The sequence below is a fragment of the Mus caroli genome, chromosome 10 (genome assembly GCF_900094665.2).
Source record: "Mus caroli chromosome 10, CAROLI_EIJ_v1.1, whole genome shotgun sequence".
Taxonomy (NCBI): Eukaryota; Metazoa; Chordata; class Mammalia; order Rodentia; family Muridae; genus Mus; species Mus caroli.
The window spans coordinates 32,327,048-32,345,783 of NC_034579.1; the positions used below are offsets into that span (position 1 = coordinate 32,327,048).

At 37.7% G+C, this 18,736-nt stretch overlaps 1 protein-coding gene across 4 annotated transcripts in view; it reads left to right on the forward strand.

Moving 5' to 3' along the window:
- Hs3st5 (heparan sulfate-glucosamine 3-sulfotransferase 5) overlaps positions 1-18,736 on the forward strand; it is a 291,841-nt gene that overhangs the window by 170,813 nt on the left and 102,292 nt on the right. For all 4 annotated transcript variants that reach the window (XM_021174949.1, XM_029482552.1, XM_029482550.1 and 1 more), the window contains one exon: positions 646-750. The gene's annotated coding sequence lies outside the window, so the exon portion shown is untranslated. The remainder of the gene's footprint in view (positions 1-645; positions 751-18,736) is intronic.

Sequence of the window (18,736 nt, forward strand, 5' to 3'; positions counted from 1 at the left end):
CAGTGCAATGAATGTTGAGAGCCCTCTTCAGTTGAGCATTTTAATTATTTGTAATTATAATTATTTCTGTTTATCTGAGATCTTTGAGAAATAATTCTAGCATATTAAACAAAATAAGGAGCTAAGTAGCTGGAGTTTTGTTTTGTTACTTACTGAAGTCTACAGGTCTGGGAGCATGCCAACTTCTCACAAGCTCTAAGACTAGTTTCCTGACTGTTGGGTAGGCAGAGTGGACATATGACCTGCCCCAAAGTAACTGAGTTCACTCTTTCTTCATTGATTTCCTTATAATTCCAGGCTACATTGGGACTGTGTGGCAGAGGGTTGACAAGAACTCAAGTAGAAGTTCTGCTTAAGAACATTATTTGGAGTGCATGTGGGAGTCTCCCATGTTTAACCCACCTCCCAGTCAAGGAGAATGAGTAATTGTTTATTGTATTCTAGGGTTAAACTGAACATTAGGATTTATGGCTCTTATCAATAAATTGTTTTTTAAAAAGAACTAGAATAACCATGGTGAAAATACTGTCTACCATCAAGATTATATCTCTTTCCACAAATGTGTGTGTGTGTGTGTGTGTGTGTTTAAGCACAGCTACTAAGGAAAAGGATTTAAAAAATCTAACTGTAGTAATCATTTTCCAGGTGCTCACAAGGAGGAACAGGACAACTAGGAGGTGAGGAGAGGCCATGAGACAACCACTAGCCAGATAATCCTCTCAGAAGTAACTGAGGCGTGTCTGAATGTAGGTATGTGTATGGAGGACCTCCCTCTAACCTTCTTAACTTCCAACCACATATAATCAGAGTATAGAAAGCCTTTGTCTTTGATGTCTATACTATGTAAAATACATTCCCAAATAACTCTTTGCTTTTCTTAGTTCTCCTATGATAAGGAAGGTGAGCAGATTAAAAGCAGATGCATTTGAAGTAGATATGTTTGATCACACACTCAGCCAATTTCTAGTTGGTGGATCATATTAAGGCTATATGTTAAAACATTTTATTCTTTAACTTTCTCATCTCCAAGAGTGGGAATAATAAGAGTGTTGGTATGCTTTCATCCCTGTGACAGATACTGGCAATAAACAACTTTAAAAAGAAATTTGATTTTTGGCTCCCAGTATCAGTGATTATGGACCATGGTCAGTTGACTCCATGTTTCCGAGTTTCCGGAGATGATTATGGCAGAAGCACTGGGTGAGGAAACATTTAGCAGCTCTTGGAAGGCAGAAAACAAAGCATGGGAGGATGGGTCCAGGACAAGATGAATTCTTTAAAGATATGTTTCCACTGCCGACTTTCTCCAGCCTATATCTACCTTCTACTTTCCAACATGTTCCAACAATTAGATCATGACATTAACCCACTGAAGGATTTAGTCATGGTTGAATGAAAACTTACATAATCTATTCACTTCAAAGTGGTGAGGTCTACCCACTGAAAGCAAGCCTCCACATGTAAGTCTTGAGGGGAGACATTCTATTAAGAACAAGAGACAAATGCTACTCATATTGTTAGATTGCTCCTAAGACTAAGTAAGGTATTAGGGGGAAGATATCTTACAAAATAGTTGTAAGATAAACATAAATACTGATACAGTTAAGAAGTCTACACATAGTTCAAACTCATGGGAGCAATGGTCAAGATATAAGCACAATAAAAGAAAACAAAGAACAAAGATACAGAAACAGCATGCTGTGTAGAAATTCTGAGAGCAGAAATAGTAATGAGCCAGTACCAGTGTTGATCCAATGTTGTGCAGTTATGAGTGCTTTAATGTCAGACACACACAATAGTTAGTGGAGTTTTGTTTGTTTGATAATTCACCTTTTAAAATGTCATAATCAATAAACTAAGAACTGCCCAAAGTATCATTGGTCTGCTATGGCAAGAATTACAACAGCAGAGAAGACACAAAAAGTAGACTTTTATTATAGTTCGAAAAATCCAAGTATACTCCAGTGATGTTCAAATGGGAAGTTAGCAGCCCTGACTGATCTCTGGCTTGCTATTTCTATTTTATTTTGTATAAAAAAAAATCTTTTATAAAGCAGGTGGCATGCTCATAAGTGTGTGACCTTCCCATGACAAATCATGGAAAACCAGAGCTTCCTTTGAGTTCCACTAAAAGCTCATAAGATAAGGCCATCAAAATTACAATGCTAACAATACTATAATAAAGATGAGGTCTTTTAAGGGGAGTGAACTCCCTGTATTCTGGCTCACTAAATCCTTCCAGTTTCTGAGCTCCTTGTAGAACAGGAAGAACTTAACTGCAACTTCAAGGATGCTTAACCACAGACTTGGGTTTTTTAGTGTCATGAGAAACGTCTGTAGTTGTTTTCATTCCTTTGCATCTAACTCATTGTTTAACCAATCTAAATCACTGGGTTAAAAATTTGAACTCAAGACTATTGCACGCTCATTTAAGGAATGGTTGATTGGCAAACTATCCATTTGGACCCAAACTACAAGCAGTACAACCTGTAAATACATAGTTTTTAGCATTACATATGTACTACCCAGCATGCCTGAACACCCCAAGATCTTCTACTGGGTTAGTCTGGATTTTGACCTTATAGATGCTGTCGGGAATAAAATATATTTATTGAATTTTTTAGATATAAGCTTCAGCTATTCTACTACCAAAAATATCTCAATCTCAGAAAACTCTGAGGTTCTTTCTGTTTCTTAGCACTTAATTGCATTCCTACTGAATTAAGATAATAGCACATTAAACTCAGGATACAGCATAAAGATTTTATTTAGATTTAAGAGAGTTGCCATTGTTTCTTTGTACTCTATTGTTTATCTATTGTTTCAGATGCCAGCTACTACATTGTTTTACAAAGTCATATTTTAGTCTGCATGAGAACAGGTAACCTCAAAGATACCTTCACCAGTATCTTAGAAATCAAAGAGAAGCGAGGAAAGCAGCTTTATGTGTCCACTGCAAAAGCCTGCCCAGAGGAACCTCTGCTTCTGAGATCTACTGCTGAGAGGGAGACTAGGATCAATTGCTCAGTTCCATCTGTCCAACTCTGACTGTCAAGTATTTCTGAAAATACAAGCTTATGATGGCAGCAATTTATTTGAAGTCTCTAATAGCCTCCTTTGGAGGTGGCATTGATCATTATTGTTACTTATTAAGCATCTTGAAGAAAGAATGGGACACAGGGATAATGATTACAGGAAGATGACAGCAAGTGACTAATCCGGGGCATATTTTGATATAGTCCCTGGTTACAAAGGTGTTTTGTAAACTGTAGCTATACAAATACTGTGTTACCCCCCCCCTTTAAAAAAATAAGGTGTTTACAATGCCAGTTTATGGTACAATTTCAAAGTAGTAAAGCACAATGGAGAAAGGTTTCTGACCCTTACTTAAAGTTTTCCTAAGCATATGGTCTTCAACACACAGTAAGACAGAATTGTCTGAAAATAGGCATTGTATTTGCTACTCATAGGATTCCTGTTCTGTGCTTGTTTTTGTGGGGTTTCTATTGCTGTGGTAAAACACCATGACCAAAATCAACTTGCCCGGGGTGGGGGTGTCATTGGGAGATGGGCATTATTTCATCTTACAACTCTCAAGTCACATTCCTTGCTGAGGGATATCAGGGTAGGAACTCAAGAACCTGGAAGAAATAACTGAAGCAGAGGCTATGGAGGAGTGCTGCGAACTGGCTTGCATCTTATGAGTTACTGGGCTTGCTTTCTTATAAAAGCTAAGAGCACTTACCACCCACAGTGAGATATCCCTTTACACCACAGGCTTATAAGAAAAACTGGTGAGGGGACTCATTTTCTCAACTGAGGTTCCTTCTTCAAAAATGACTTTAGCTATGTCAAGCTGACATAAAACTAGCAAGCACAATGCTGGACACTTTTATTTTTTGATTCCTGGGCTGTGTGTGTGTGTGTGTGTGTGTGTGTGTATGTGTGTGTGTGTGTTCAATCAGTGCATGGAGATAGTTCACCATCTTCAACACCCAGGTAAATTTTGGCTTATGTAGTTTAATAAATAATAAGATAATAAATACTAAAGGCAATAAATACTAAAGCCAACACAACCTATCTAACTCCAATACCCTTGCTCTTTAATTTTAGGTAAGTTGGGTAGTAATGAGTGAAAAAAAGACACAACCAAAACAAAAATAGTAATTAATAATAGCTACCATTTATTAATGTGCCAGGTACTGGGTTAGATTCACACAGAGATTTAAATCTGTCATCCCAATAAAATCTCAAAGGGCTCCATTCATCCAAACTTTTCCAGATGAATTAGTCCATATGAATTATATTTGCCTTAAGGAATATTAAGGTTCAAGGACATTGAATTGTGAATATAAGAAAATATACCTCCTAGAGAACAGCTCTAATGGTCAGTCAGCTCTTGCTAATCTATACCAGTTATTCTTTCTATTATAGAATATTTTAATCTAAAGTCCTCAGACAATGTCATTCTTGCCTTTTTCACTTAATCTTTTCCTTCAATGATTTCAGCTCTATTGCTTCACTGATTTCAGTTTTATTTAGAAGTGAATGAGTTTTATGGTAGTAGGAAATTATTATAAAGTTACTTTTATTTAATTACTGTATACTAGTTTTGTTGATTTTATTGCTGCCCATATTTGCCTCAAAGTTAGATTTGAAGGTTACATATCCATGGGCTTAACTTGTGCTTCATCATGTAGAGTTTCACAAAGAATCAAAACCCTAAAATCAAGTTTGTTAAACTCAACAAAACTGTTTCTCCAGTATAAACTGTTGTCCTGAAATATCTGAAGTTACAGTGTGACATAACTCAATGGCTCCCATCTTGATCAAACAAGAAGCCTACAGCAGTCTTTTGTAGTCATGCATTACACAAGTGTCTAATGGGTGCTGCTGTTTCCTAACTCCATGGTCATTGGCACATAAGGAGAACTCAAAAAATCCTGTCATCAAAGATCTGTGCAAATTAATTAGTGAGCAATAACATGACACAAAATTTTATATTAGTATAATAGAGAAAGAAATTAAAGTTTAATACCAAGAAAGAATACAAACTGAGTGTTCCAAGGCTTTGGATTGACAAGGTTTACAAATCGTTGCGTACATCTGAAAAGAGCTTGAAGACACATGTCAGGTAGGTTCTTTTAGATGTTGGAAGACAACAAAAACCTTGTCCTAAAGTTTTGTACAGGGAAACTCCAGAAAGCACATCTGGAAAGGGAGAGGTATTCAGACATCCATAGCCTTTATCTCCCTAAAGACTCTGGGTTTAGCCCCCATGTGGCAGTTATTGAAAATTTTTGAGCAAAGGAGTGGTGTAATTAAAGTAATGCTTTTAAAAAGATTAATTTGACAGGATGAGGCAGGATGGATTGGTGGAAAGAGACCAGAACAACAAAGCTGCTGCAATAATTCAGGTCTAAGGTGATGAGGTTCTGGACAGAAGTGGCAATAGGAAAAGAACGAAAGAAATAAATAGTCAGGATGGCACAAAGAAAGACCAGCAACCCTGTGACTACCTAGGAAGTACATTTTGCTTGGGGACTTGTATTATTTACAACCTATGTATAATTACTGAAACATTATATATATAGTAGTCATAATAGGAAGTTCCACCTTGGAAGATACCTTTATTCAATGCATCATTTATTTTGACAAAATATTCAGTTAAATTCCTGTATTTTAAGAGAAAATTAATACTCAAAAAAAGCAGGTTGATATGAGAAGTTAACCTTTATTCTAGCTCAATATTCTTTAATAACTACAGTTGCAGGATGCCAGGAATTAGATGAACAAAGAAAACTAATCTAAATAGTGATGTTTTGTTTATATCCAAATTCCTGATTTATAATTTAGCTGTTATATTTTCTTACAATTAAGTTTTTAAAATTATGAATTAAAAGTAGAGTAACCTATCTGTATAGATACATTGATATGGTATGCTACCCAAGATGAGGGTTTCACCATTCCTTTTCCAGGTTAATTCAGTTGGTTTCACAATGGCTGAGGGTAAGAGTTATTTTACTTGTATAGATGAGAACCAAGAACCATAGGACAGGTAAATCAATGACTTAGTTGAGGTCGTCAGGATTCATGCATCTAGCTCTTTTTCCAAGCCTTCTAGATCACTGGATAAAATAGAGTAGAAACCTAAGATGATTAACTCTAGATTTTTGTGTTCAGGAGAAAGGTTGTCAGGTCAATGGAATATGCACTCACTGATAAGTGGATATTAACCCAGAAACTTAAACTACCCAAGAGACAATTTGCAAAACACATGAAACTCAAGAAGAAGGAAGACCAAAGTGTGGATATTTCATTCCTTCTTAGAAAGGGGAACAAAATACCCATGGAGGGAGTCACAGAGACAAAGTTTGAAGTTGAGACAGAAGGAAGGACCATCCTGAGACTGCCCCACCTGGGAATCTATCCCATATACAACCACCAAACCCGGACACTATTGCATATGCTCCCAAGATTTAGCTGACCGAACCCTGCTTTAGCTGTCTCTTGTGAGGCTATGCCAGTGCCTGGCAAATACAGAAGTTGATGCTTACAGTCATCTAGTCGATGGAACACTGGGCCCCTAATAAAGGAGCTAGAGAAAGTAACCAAGGAGCTAAAGGGGTCTGCAACACTCTCGGAGGATCAACAATATGAACTAATCAGTATCCCCCAGAGCTTGTATCTCTAGTTGCATATGTAGCAGAGGATGGCCTTGTTGGCCGTCAATGGGAGGAGAGGCCCTTGGTCTTGAGATGATCATATGCCCCAGTACAGAGGAATGCCAGGGCCAGGAAGCGGATTGGCTGGGTTGGGGAGTAGCATGGGGGGAGGGTATAGGGGACTTTCAGGATAGCATTTGAAATGTAAATGAAGAAAATAGCTAATAATAATAAAAAAGGAACTTTCCTTTGAAACTACACACAGGCAGAAAGCCAGTGTCACTTAGGTACTGTTTTAAATGCATCAGGTAAAACAAATTGTAGCTCCTAGTATTAATTCATTCCTCACTTAACATTGTTAAAATATTTATGATTATAATAAAAATACTAACATATTGTTATCCATTTTCCCCAACTTTGATATAAAAGCACTTGTCTAAAGGAGGAATGTTGTCAAAGTTTGATGGTAATTTATATCGTCAGTCCATTAAATTGATTTTATGGCAGCCAACACAACTATTGTCCATTTATAAGAAACCCGAGGACCACTCTAGGTCTCCACAAAGGCTGTTTCATACCTGCCCTTTCGTGCAGCTGACCTTGAGGGGAGTTGAGTTTGGAAATTTATGGCAAACACCATCTAGGAAGACCCATTTGCAAGATTTGCTGTCATTTAGTGCTAAATGATCAGTGCTGAGTCCTGAGACAATCTCAAGCTCCTGACAGAGCAATCCCATAAAAAATATTGCCCACCCACCCAGGTGTCTTTTCCAATTATCTGGAGTAGAAATTAATACTTTTAAAAGCTGCTAGTTTTTGAAAGGTTATTACAATTTATTCCAGCAGTTTCTTTTGCACATTATGATGAATTAGTTTATTACACCATTATTTTCCATGTCAGCTTTTTAGAAGATTGAACATAATGTAGAAACATTAGTGTGAATGGCAAACATACTATTTTATAGCTGAGTCATATATTTCTTTGAGAATAATGTGCTCAGTTTTTAATAACGGGTAATTTTATGTTTATGCTCCCTAATGCGGTTGTCAGGTGTTATTTATTTCTGTTTGGTAAGAACTAAAGAAGTTTCTTTTAAAATGTTAATGGTGGTTTAGACAGGTTTTAGAGTCATAGTAAGAATATATTACTTAAAAGTAAAAAAATATGAATTGGAAGTGTTTTTCCCTAAAAGCTAATATGTTTTAAGGCTTCTTGACAGCAGTTTAATATATAACTGCTTCCACGGAAAAGAATACTCTGATCTTAATGTTTGCCCTAAATGTAGTGGGGGAGGAAAAAATTTAAGCTATTTTCTAAACCTTAATAAATTTCAAGTCTTTTTCAAAAACTAAATGCCTTTATCATAAATGATTTGTTACTTCATATAATCATTTAGAAATATACAATATACAAATACCTTGTAAACTGATGCAATAAAGTGTTGATAGGGATTTCTTCTTATTAGACATTCATCCACATAGTGTATCTACTAAGATAACAAGAATATGTAATTTCCCATTTAATCAAATATTAAAAACATTGTACTTTCACATGATAAGGTTGATCAGACATATTCCAAATAGTATCTAGTAAATGGTATCCATTTATAGATAGATAGATAGATAGATAGATTATAGATATATTCAAAGGAAATAATAATTTATTGATAATGTGGAAAGATGGAAGAATGAAATCCACTTTGAATATATTTAGCCTTTGAGATTTCATACAACTATAGCATGCATTTTGATCATATTCATTTCCTACTTCAGCCCCCACTCCTCCCATATATATTTTAAATAATATTGTGGGGCAGACATTTTACAACAATTGAGACATTCAAAACAACATTGTAAAAATTCTCCCTTTTTATTTTTATTTATTTATTTATTTTATTATTTTTTTTTTTTTTTTGGTTTTTCAAGACAGGGTTTCTCTGTGTAGCCCTGGCTGTCCTGGCACTCACTTTGTAGACAAGGCTGGCCTCGAACTCAGAAATCCGCCTGCCTCTGCCTCCCAAGTGCTGGGATTAAAGGCGTGCGCCACCACGCCCGGCTTTCCCTTTTTATTTCTGGTACAATTAATTTTATTCCTGCATTTTTTTTAAAAAGTCATACAATGTTAAAAAGATGGTAACCACATTTCAGCAGGTTTCACGCTGCTCCCTCCACCCTGGTAAGTGTTGCCAAAAAGTTTATTTTCACATCAAGCATATTTGTCTTTGGGGGCTAATATTTTTCATTTTGGAATATTTATTTTGATGATATGATTGGAGCAAATGTTAATTTTTGAAGTATTATGTATACACACATTTTACAATTTTTTTCCATCCTGTCAGAGTTTTATCTTGATAATGTTATTGCCAGTTTCCCTGGGCACTGGGGGCAGAGAAAACAGTCTAGCAGTTAGACTTTACTGGAATGCTCCTCAGAAGGAGCACACCTGTGCAAGCAGACCTAGAGCTAGAAGGGAAAGTCACATTCCCCCAATAACCATGTGTCTCTTCCAGCTATCACCCGAGTCCAGTCTCTGGAAAGGACATCAGAAATGAGATTAGGCTGTGTTTTGAAGTTTGTTTTCTGAAAACCATGAGTTTCTGTCTGCAAGCATAGTAGAGTATTATTAATAGTGTCTGAGATTGTCTCACTTACCAATAGAATGTGTTTCTCAAGTTGAGCCAGTCACTGGTTGGCCACTCCTTCAATCTCTGTTTTATTTTTATCCCTGTTCATCTTGTAGGCAGGACAAGTTTTGGGTTGAAGGTTTTGTGAGTGGACTGATTGGAGCAGACCCTGTCTTTGACTCTGTTGCCTGCCATTGGGTCTCCTTTCCCCAACTGGACTGCCTGGTCAGTCCTCAGTGGGAGAGGATGCACTTAGGCCTTCTGTGACTGGATGTCCCAGGGTCAGATGGTACCCAAGGGGGACTTCCATTTCTCTGAGGAGTAGGGGAAAGGACAGTAGAGAGAGGGATTTCTAAAAGACAAAAGTTTTACAGGATCTAAAGAGAAGCCAGAATAGGGGACAGGGAGTGATTTATAAGGGTGAGACTGGGAGAGAGGAGGAATGAGGGTGATTGGGATGTAAAGTGAATAAATTAATTTTTGAAAAATTAATCTGTTAATCAGCTAAACTGTCAACCAGGAGGAAAGATGTCATTTTGCTGAGTGTATGTCTGGCTTCTGCCAGAAAAGAGTAAAGGTTCTGTGTTCAAAATATATTATTAGACATATATGCTTAGAAGTAACATATAACTCAACAAATAAGTTTTATTCCTCCTTTATTTTAGTGTGGGGGTCCTCTTTGGGCCCCAAAACTTGAGTGTCTAATATTTTCTGTACGCTAGGCAAGATATAAGCACTCCATCACAAATAACACAGACACTAACCCAGAGAACATAAAACTGTGGAAACTCAGAAAATGGAGGGTAGCACCAAGCAAGTAGGGAAAATTCAGGAACCATGGGTCTGTAGGGAAGATGGACTTCACCTCAGGAAGGTGTTTTAGAAAAAGGAAAAGCTTGGCAAGTAGATACATAGGCATCCACAGATGAAGGAAGGGGAGATAACAGGCATAACATTATGCACTACATATGAGAAACAGCATTCAAGATGTGGACAACCTGGAAGCTGGAAGCTTACAAGACTAGAATAGGAAAAAATGAAAATCCACCAAGAATTGAGAGAAAGGAGACTGTGCCATCTGCACAGTTGGGAACATCAGAGTGAAACACACTGATCTGGATAACTAATGTGCTCCAATAAAGATAATACTAAGTAGCTATCAAAATAAATAATTAAGCTAAAATGCAAAAGAGAAGATGCTGAAAGGCAGTGACCTGTCTGTTAAGACTTGTGTTCTTAAATTGGGACTTTGTTATTAGGAAAATGAGCAGTCATCAAACAGCCTTATAATTGTTTTCTAATAATGTATAGTTGACAAGTAAAATCGTGAGTTTGTATTTTGTGTGTGTGTGTATACACCATAAGAGTTTGATACATGAATTACAATATGAAATTGATAAATCATGCTCCCTCTGAAAGTTTGAAATGTGTAATGCACTATCCTTAAAGATAATCTCCCCACAACTTCCCATGCCTACTCTTTAATTCTCATCCTTCCAGCTCCTGGAATCCATTATAATACCTGTTGAAAAGTCATTGGATGGCTTTACATTTAAGTGCTTTACTAAAATTTGTTGTAACAAAAGCCACTATTAGTCTTGGGACATAGCTAAGTTGTCAGTATGCTTGCTTAGCATGCACAAGGTTCTGTATTTAATCTCAGCATGGCTTAAACCAGGTGTACTTCACCTATCTTTAGTACCAGTTCTTGTGAGTTGGAAGTAGGAACATCAGCAATTCAAAGGCATCCTTTGCAACATAGTAAGTTTGGGGCTAATATGGGATGCATGCATTCTATCACCAATAACTAAAATATAAAGTCATTTTGGTGCAAGATAAGAAAAAAAATGGATGTAAAAATTTTTTTAAAAATCCTGGAATGGAGAGGACCCCAGAGCAGTAAACCAAGGAGAAGATAACAGAGAACTGAATTTGAGCCTTAGCAGTAGAAATAGGGAGACGATGATGAGAAAGGATTTGGCTATCTAGAGTCATCTCAAAGGTAAAACAGCAAGAGAAGTAAGGTAAGAGATAGGAGATGGGATATCTAAATGCTGAACACCTAGAAGAATTAAATAACTATGAATCCAAAAAAGAAATATTAGTTGAAGATATAGCTAATATAATTATTGCTGCAATATTGGAATAGGGGTATAGGATAAGTTTCTTAAGCAGAGCTCATAGTGAGAAGAGACAACCATACAATGAGAAAACCATATGGAGATGTAGGAGAAAGAAAAACCTCAGAGGATACTGAGTGATGTATTTTATAAAATGCAGTATGGTGTGGTAGGAGGGACTACTTTAACAGACCCATGCTGAGGCATCCCCCTGAGGTATCAGTCGTATGACAGACCTACTATAAAATGAAGCTTCTTTGGGACCTGAGAAGGAGGTCTGCAGAAGGGAGTAGAGGCAGAGAAAAAAGGGGGACAGAGAAGGACAAAAAAATGGGGGGGAGAAAGAAATAAGGAAACAAGTGGGGAGAGAGGAAGAAGAGAGGAAGAGAAAAAGAGACAGACAGGTCTACAGTCAGTCAAACAGACAGACAGACACCCCAACACCCAACATGTATGGCTCCTGTCTCCTGTCTGACAGTTGGTACATAAATTTTGGGCAGAGCCTAGAGGAAATGTTAACACAGAAGAGTCTCAGGGTGGTGGGAACATGATAAGAATGTTTGTCATGATGACCAATGGAGAAAGATATATTACAAGAAAGGCTCCAACAGCCAACAGTGTCAGATGCTACAACACTGGGAAATGAAGTTAACACTGAAAGCACAATGTCTGTTCTTAACAATGAGATCTGAGGAAGTTTTGATAAGAAGATACTAGCATTAACCAAGGTGGAGTGCAAATAAAAGAACGGAAAACTATGACTATGAGTCCATGAAATTTCCCAGCAAACATGATGACCCAGTAGAACATCCTATAAACATAGTATTAAAATAATTAAATGATTTTTGTATGTTAAAATACATATTTAAGCTTATCAAAAATAAAATAATATACTGGTTAGCATTTGTCAACTTCACACAGACTAGAGTCTCTTGGGTACAAGGGTCCTCAACTGAAGATCTAATTTCATCATATTGACCTGTAGGCAAGTGGGGCTGGGTAATTTTCTTGAATAATAGTTGATGTAGACCTGCACCCAGCCCACTGTTGGTGGTGTTACCTTTGGGCAGTTGGTCCTGAGTTGTACAAGAAAACAGACTCAGCAAGCCTTGGTGAGCAAACCAGTAAGCAGCATTCCTTTATGGTCCTGTTTCAGTTTCTGACTCCAGGTTCTTCCCTTGTCTTTCATCAAGGATGTATTGTGACATGGGAATCTAAGCCAAAAAAAATCTCTCCCTCATCCAAACTATTTTTGTTAGTGTTTTATCACAGCAGCAGAAATCAAACTAGAACTGCTATAAGCATTAATTTAGAACACAATAGATTTTTTTCACCAATAAACAATCATGTTCTGGTAATTTTTTTTAATATTGAGAAAATGCAGTAGTGAGGCAGAGCAAAGAAAAATTCCTAACTGGAGAGTTCCTGTGCTTGCATCTATATCTGTGGAGTCAAACACAGAGCAGACTAAGGAGGGAAAGCCAGTGATTCATTACTGTAAGTGAAGAGGGGACATGCCATAAATCAGAATCAAGAGCAGCATAGTTCTATGTCCCCTGCTCTCCTCCACTGCTGAAAATTAATTTTCCTTGGGATTCTTTTCCTGCCAGCTGTTATTTACTATCGTCCACCTAGACTAGCTCATTCATTTCTACAGGCAGTTCCCATTCATGCACCAGAGTAAAGCACAGCAGATTAGTTGAAGGAGTAATAAGAATTCCACGTGAAAGCTCAGTTTCTTCTTCCATCTATAAATGTTCACCACCCCATTTTACACCAAGCCCAAGCCCAGCTTAGAATATGACATTTGTGTTTAGAAGAGATCTGGGAGCAATCATGTTTGGCAAACTTTTCCTTTTCGAAAATGTTTAACATCACTTAAGAACATAATAGGTTGGGTTCTTTTGGGGACTCTGCGTCTCCCCCACAATGGCTTGTTTGCTTCAGGGAAAGACTAAAGAGCAGGTGGCATTGTCTGTAGTAGAGCTGTGCACAATGTCCCTTATCTCATCTGCCCAAGTCAGCAGCTCTCAGGATGATCCCCAACCTGGACTCAGAACCTACACACATTCTTTTCTCATTTAATTCCCATCAGAGCCCCCCCCCCGGAGGATAACACTCTAATGTAATCCATTTGATGAGAAGGGGGGGAGTCAAAATCTGAAAAAAAATAGGCATTTTGCCTAAGGGTTCATCTAATAAGTACAAAGATCAGGATTCGAACTCATATTATTCTGCTGTGGCTCAAAGGGACTAGATGAATGTGCTTTCTTGTGTGCTCCTTTTCCTTTTAACTAGATTCCACTGGTTTGACAAGAGATAATTGATGTTTTTGTCTTCTTTAATACTACAACAAACTTTACTTTTCTCACTGGTTTTCTCATTTCTCCTTTATATTTATCTATGGTCTGTTATTTACATCTCTAGAAGATCCTTGAAATTGGGAACAGTTTAGGGAGAAAGACTCTTTATTAAGTCACAAAATAAAGTACTCATTAAAATTTAATATAATAAAATACAATATATAATAACCATATCAGTGTTAAACAAAAGAGAGATGGTCCTACAAAATAATTAATATATGTTTGTGCCATAGGTGAGGGGTGCAGGGGGGATATGGGAATCAAGAAGATAGAAGGTTCCTGGGAAGGGGAGAAGACAGTTTCTGTGATCATTGTGAAAGACACCTGTAAGCCGACATTTAACAAAGGAAAAAGAAGGAATCCGTGCCTATCCCTAAATGAAGTGGACGTCAGAAAGACTACATATGCCCAGTAAGGATCTGAAGCAGAAACACCAACCTGTTATGTCTTGCTACCCCTGTCTTCCCCAAGCATGGAGAAGAGTGGTATGGGATAGAGGAAGGACTAACAGCCAGAGACAAAATCAGATGCAATGAACAAGGGGGTCTTGTAAGCCACTTGCAGAATTTGGCCAAATATAGACAACAAGTCATATTTATAAACGCCCTTGCTTTGATAAGTCTAGCCATATTTTTCCATTTCGTTCTTCCTTGACTTTCCTTTCAGTTATAAAAGGGAGGATTTGGTCTGAAACCAAGTTGAGCTGGATAAGAAAAGAAGTGTGTTTTTATTCCCCACTCCCAACCCCAACTCCTGCAGGCAGGAATGAGAGATCACAGATTTCTCTAGTCACACTGTAAAAGGTGAGAACTGAACAAGAGATGCACCATCAAAGACATCCCAGACATAGCATTTAATACTCGGATAGTGTCCTCTCATTTTGCCTCCTGGATGTTCCCTGACAGTGCCATCCAAAACTAAGATCTGTCTACCTCTTTATGTAACCTCCCAAAATCATGTCTGTTCCCCAGTGAATGGTCCCTGAACCCTCATGCATTCCATTCTATTAAATAATGCTATCTACTCACTCCCAGCCACTTTAAATAGCATGAACACCAACTAATCAACTAATCAGGTCACAAACTAATCAAAATATATCTAGATCTTAGTTTACTTACCTTCAAAATGGGTCTGAAATTGCTCAGGCTGCAGGATTGCTTTGAATACTAATGAGGCATCAACTATTTGTAAAGTGGTTATTGATAAGGTGTTGATATAACAGAATAAAATGTTTGGAAGGAAGTCTACTCAAGGAGTTTGATGTAGAAGAAATGAGTGAAAAGTACCATCTGGAACTAAGCCAATAGTTTTAGCTTAAGCCGCTTACCTGCCTTAAGCTGTCTTACCTGCCTGGGTATGAAACAGTTAATCATATCTACATAAAACAAAGCATGTCAGACCAAGACAAAACCTTGATCTCTCCAACAAAAAGTCATGATGGGACTCTGTTGAGTTGTAAATACAAATACGAAAATAAACATCAGATAAACCTTGCCATGCAAGAAAATGGAATATTTTCAAGAGATGGGTGGCAAATAAGAGTATATCAACGGAAATGTAGAAACAGACATTTGAAGTGTTTGCAAGCGTAATCGATTCCAATAGAACATTCCCATATTCCAACCTATTGTTACTCAATGAAATTACTCTGCTGAGTTAGGTATACTGAAGCATGACAGACTTGAGACCAGGATCTGGCACTTCTTCATGAAACATACAAGAAAATATGTCCCAACTATTCTAAGGAAGTGTAAACTCCGAGATGGAGCCTACTATCTGAACAGCAGTGGCCAAATTATGATAAGTACACTGGGGTAAAGAGGAGAATTTTTAAAGAACAGGTCAACTATAGCTCCTGAGAATATTCTAACAGATATGCAGGATCCCAAGCCTTGGCTGAAAATGCAATACTTCAATTTATCAGTCAGAAGAGATGGAGAATAAATGTTACACAAACTAAGTTGGTGCTGGATTGCTATGGCAAGGACAGGTGATGGAGCTTAGTTATTAGGGTAGCAAGAACCCTACCAAGTCCTAGGTTTGAATTTCAACACTGATTAAACCAACAAGTGGCAGGTGCCTGTAATTCCAGCACTCAGGAAGTAGAATCTGGAAGATCAGAATCCAATGACATCTTTTAGCTGCATAGCAAATTTAAGTCAGATACATAAGAATATGTCTCAAGAAGAAAATAAAGATTGGTATCACGTAGCCAGTGCAAAGCAACTAAGGAAGGGAACATTTTAGGCAGATTCTCAGACTCAGCAAACTGGAAACCAGTGGGTTAAAGCAACACAGAAGTTTAGCTAGCATAGCTCAAAGTACACGCTGAAGTCTGAAGCAGCCAAGACTCCAGGATGCTGAATCCCAGGACCTGTGTCCACTGAGATAGGAACTTATTGCTCAAGGAGTGGGTTGCTGAGAAAGACCCTGCATAGGGAGAATGGTCACGAAAACAACAACTGTACAGGTGTAGAGTAGCCATTGCTGAACCCTAACCACTCTCAGTGAGACTATCCTACCTTCTGCATTTCTCTGAGCTACAAGATGAAATACTGAGAATGGTGGGAAAAATAAATCTGGAAATTGCCTGAGGGTTTCAGATCCCTTCTTCTTTATAAAAACTCATCCATCTTTGGCTCAGGTAGTAGTGGGCTTATTCCTAATTACCTAAAAGTTTACCTGTAGCTGGATTTCAGATGAGAATGAAATTTCCAAAACTTAAAATTCTGAAGCCAAATAAATGTACATCCACATTTAAGAATGTGGAAGTGTCAATAATGATGAAATATGTGGTGTGTGTGTGTGTGTGTGTGTGTCTACATGATGCAGGAGATTGAACCCAAGAGCTTAAACATGATAGATGTGGTTAGCATGTATGTGTTGTATAGGGGACACAAGTATGTGCTTTCAAAGATTAAATGTTTTTTAAAAAAGAGATAACTGTGTGATAATACTGAGAATCAATGCTAAAATGGTATTTTGCATAAATTTTTAAAATGTAAGTCTGAAATTTCCAGCCCCAAAGAACGGGATATATGATTATGCTAAGTACACTGGATTAGAAAACGTGGCCTTATAATAAGCACTGGCACAGAGCTTATGTTCCCCTCTTTTAATTTATAGTTGGAGAAATGTTGACAAAATTTTCGACATTTTGCATAATTTGATTGTGTCTTCTTTAAAAGGGACTCTGAATGTGTTGGAGCTTAGAAGGCAAATGTGTATTCAGAAACAAGTGTTTGTTCAGCCACAATTGCCTTCAGGAGAAAGGCTGGGATGGTTCACTGAAGCAACTGGAATCCTATCCACCAGAAAGCTAATCAACAAGATGGCTAGTTACATTTATGAGCATTTTCTTTTATAGGAATTTAGTTTCCGTCCTGCAGATGGTAGCTGCAGTCCATTAGCTCTGAGCCAAGCTTCCCAGAGTCCTATTGTACTTAGCAAGATTGCTATTGCTGCAGTACAATTATTCCAAATTCAGCCAGAGTCAGCAGCCTAAAACAAAGCTATGTCATAACCATTTAATCCCAGCTCACCTTCCCTAATGCTGGTTAAACAATCAAACACCTGTTGAATTCTATTCCTTGTAATGAGAACATCTGAGCATCAAAGATCAAAGAACACTGACATTTGGTCTGAACACCAACACAGTAGAACCCAGTCAGAGAAAGGATTTCAATTATAAGGTTTCAGATAGCTATTCTATGGATTAAATCCTGCTGCCCAAAATAAACAATACCAAAAATTCTTCCTTGATATAGTCAGTGGGTAAGGTGTGTGTCATTCCTCTAGCAGTGGCATATATAGGTGCTTTGCTGATGAAAACCTGCTTGGTTTTGTGCAACTAGTAAAAAAGTCGTTTTGTAATTTTTTATATGTGCATCTGATTTCTTATTCACATCTTAAAGAGGCCCTCAAATTGTAAATTGAAGGGCATTAAGGATGTTTGTCTTCTTAGTTACACTGGCATTTCCACTTTCAAGAAAAAGCAAAATATTTTGAGCTCTGATAATGCTCCAAACCTCTTTTGTATTGTAAGTCACACAAGACACCTAACTCATCCTTTTCAGGCTCTTCTCCTTTATGTTTATAATGAATAAACAAACAAGACCAAAATTCTTCTTCTAGGTTTCTATTGTACTTACTACATACATTTCCTGCACCTAGGTATTCATCCTTTATATTATTTTTCTTTAAATCTCTGTGTCTCTCTCTGTCTCTGTCTCTCTCGGTCTCTGTCTCTCTCTGTCTCTCTCTCTCTCTCTCCCTCCCTCCATCTCCCTGTATCCTTTGTCCTTCCCCTTCTTCTTCTCTCTCTTCCTTTCTCTCCTTCCCTTTCCATCTCTGTGCAGGATCACACTGAGTCACTCTGCATGGCTTGGCATGTGTAGACTGGGCTAGACTCAAACTCACAGAGCTACACCTACCACTACCCCAGCCCCACACATACTCCAGTGCTGTCATTAAGGCCATGTCCCAGCACTCCTGGCCCCCACCCACTTCTCTTGAATGAAAATGGCCCAGAATTTTTTCATGTAATCTGCTGAATTTCAAGTGCATAGGTTTTCTCAAGGTCTTCTCCCTGTAGACAGTGTTCATATACTTTCTTGTATATAAAAGAACTACTTGTTTTAATGTATCTGCTCAATTGTACTGCTCAATCTGCTAGATCTTACATATTTACTTATGAGATTGCCTTCTAAGAAAGATGTTAAGTCATGTTGGGCAAGTCCTTCTATGCTATATGCAACTGGGCACTGCAGAACTGAATTGTGTCCTTTATGTTGATGGTTATGTGTATATACATAGGCTATGTGACAGCCAGAATGAGACTATCCCAGAATTCATGAATAATGGCACAGGTCCATAGGCTTGCCATAGGACTACCATGCAAACATTGAATTGGAAACATTATTAAGTCAATTCTATTTATTGATTTATGGGGCAAAAGCCCTGTT